The sequence below is a fragment of the Harmonia axyridis genome, chromosome X, assembly GCF_914767665.1.
Source record: "Harmonia axyridis chromosome X, icHarAxyr1.1, whole genome shotgun sequence".
Lineage (NCBI taxonomy): Eukaryota > Metazoa > Arthropoda > Insecta > Coleoptera > Coccinellidae > Harmonia > Harmonia axyridis.
In genome coordinates this window covers 33,557,288-33,559,787 of record NC_059508.1, presented here as the reverse complement: position 1 = coordinate 33,559,787, position 2,500 = coordinate 33,557,288, and the positions used below count along the sequence as shown (strand labels likewise).

Sequence of the window (2,500 nt, the reverse complement as noted above, 5' to 3'; positions counted from 1 at the left end):
GAGGCGCCCCGGGAATGCGGGTCAGTCATGGAGACCGACCATCTTCCCTTAGTTCACATAAAGTGAACCGTTACTTTCATTGCGCCTTTAGGTTTAGTGATTCCCAATGACTCGCGCACACGCTAGACTCCTTGGTCCGTGTTTCAAGACGGGTCCTGAAAGTACCCAAAGCAATAGCGTCGCTGATCGGCGTTTCAAGAGGTCTGTCCAAGAACACCGCGGCGAACAGTCGCAAACGGACGGAATCGGCACTAGGTCCGATCGCCATCACAATTCACATACTTGCCACGGGCCGGACGCGAACTAAGTCGCGGCCTCCCGCCATCAGTAAACCGTCGAGCGAGCTGTTCGGAAACCCAGTGTCCGTAAACATCGGAAAATCCGAGCTCACGGGCTACACTCGAGACCGTAGAACAGCACCCAACGGATCGCGACGACCTACTAGGGGAGAAGTGCACGCGTCCGAAGCCGGAGATGAACCGAAGGGAACAGCCAACGCGAACGTCGCCGTTTCCACAGTCAGTAAATCCCAACAACAGGCGCGAATGAATCTCCCCATTCGACCTTTCGGGTTTCTCAGGTTTACCCCTGAACGGTTTCACGTACTCTTGAACTCTCTCTTCAAAGTTCTTTTCAACTTTCCCTCACGGTACTTGTTCGCTATCGGTCTCGTGGTTATATTTAGCCTTAGATGGAGTTTACCACCCACTTAGGGCTGCACTCTCAAGCAACCCGACTCTAAGAAGAGATCCTCTAGCAAGCCGCAGCGGTCGCTACGGGCCTGGCACCCTCTATGGGCGATGGCCCCATTCAAGATGGACTTGAACGCGCCGCGAACTCGCCAGATAATGGATCCTTCCAAACACCACATCTCCCGGCGACCGGTTACGATCGCGGGATTCAGTGCTGGGCTAATCCCTGTTCGCTCGCCGCTACTAAGGGAATCCTAGTTAGTTTCTTTTCCTCCGCTTAATAATATGCTTAAATTCAGCGGGTAGTCTCACCTGTCCTGAGGTCGTATGTTCAAATCATCGAAACGTTCCGAAACTAACCTTTGGCGGCTCATAAAATCACGTACCTTACGCGAGGGAGTTAGCCTACTCAAAGGCGTCTATTATCTCCTGCTCCGTATGGCGGATCATGCGAATCCAAGCAAAGTGCTTCGGTGTTTCGGGGGTGCGCTCATGAAAGCTCATCCGCAACGCGCGACAACTGGCACATTAAAGCGATCGGACGTCGTTCAGATTTCTCGGACACGACGATCGCATGTCTACAGTCATGGGCGCAGATCGAGCAATACCACGACACCACAATATATGCTTTCGCAATTCAAGACGGCGCGTTACGAAAACAACTCCTCATCATTCCAACACACGAGGCGTCGAAACGACAGAACGTTGATCGTCACGCGGCAAACCGTCCAACTCGCCCAAATGACCTTCGGTACAGGATCAACGTTAGACGACCTTTACGTCGTCACTTCGTCAAGCCATAACGTCTGGCCGGGCAGTCTTTGTAATGGAACCGACCCTCAGTCAGGAGTGGTCCGAGGACAGTGTCCGAGGACCGCAATGTGCGTTCGAAATGTCGATGTTCATGTGTCCTGCAGTTCGCATGTTGACGCGCAATTAGCTGCGTTCTTCATCGACCCACGAGCCAAGTGATCCACCGTTCAGGGTAATCTTTTATGTTCGATTTCTCGGTACTAGTCGCAATGGACTTTCCCTCGAAATACGAGACGCCAACTGCGAACCTCCTCGAGAATGACATTCCAATGACTGAGACGACCCACTGAAGGGTCAATACGTCAGTCGATCGGCGCAAAATCTTCGGTTCAACTAGTTTGCGTACTAATCTAGTGACAATTATCGTAAAAAATTCGGACGGAGACAAACGTCGCAGACAATCCCGAAAGAGCATAAAAACGCTAATGTAACGGGCGTCGCACAACGTCGACGTCTTCGTCCCTGGAATAGATCGTCCTACCGAAGTCCGTAGACAACGGTAACGACTGATCGATTTCGGGCGAGAATCTTTAAAACCTGCAGCCGGCTCCTCGTTCCGTGCCAAACACGAAACTTCGCCCAGCCACGAACGCGGCAATCCAAGCGCTTCGAATCCTTATTCCGAGCACATCACGAGACTTCGCCCAACTACGAACGTCAGCATAAGCAGCCGGCTCCTCGTTCCATCAAGGAACTTCGCCCAACCACAAACGCCGACATAAGCGGCCGGCTCCTCATTTCGTGAGCATCTCTAAACATGGACCTACAACGAAGGCTGCACACACGTGCGGCCGGCTCCTCGTTTCGAGGATATCACAAGACTTCGCCCAACCACGAACGTCAGCATAAGCAGCCGGCTCCTCGTTCCGTCAAGGAACTTCGCCCAACCACAAACGCCGACATAGGCGGCCGGCTCCTCATCTCGTAAACATCACGAAACTTCGCCCAACCACACGAACGCAAAGCCAGCGGCCGGCTCCTCGTTCCGTGCACAT

The 2,500-nt window shown here is 53.0% G+C and overlaps 2 non-coding genes across 2 annotated transcripts in view; both read right to left on the bottom strand.

Annotated features, from left to right (window-relative positions):
• The window catches only part of LOC123687877, a 4,012-nt gene extending 2,994 nt beyond the window's left edge, over positions 1-1,018 (bottom strand). The window contains exon 1 of the ribosomal RNA XR_006749582.1: positions 1-1,018. This exon is cut by the window's left edge and continues 2,994 nt beyond it. This is a non-coding gene — a ribosomal RNA (large subunit ribosomal RNA).
• Positions 1,019-1,525: 507 nt separating this feature from the next.
• Positions 1,526-1,680, bottom strand: LOC123686929. Its single transcript, XR_006748682.1, has one exon. It is a non-coding gene; the product is annotated as a 5.8S ribosomal RNA (ribosomal RNA).
• Between the last annotated feature and the right edge of the window lie 820 nt (positions 1,681-2,500).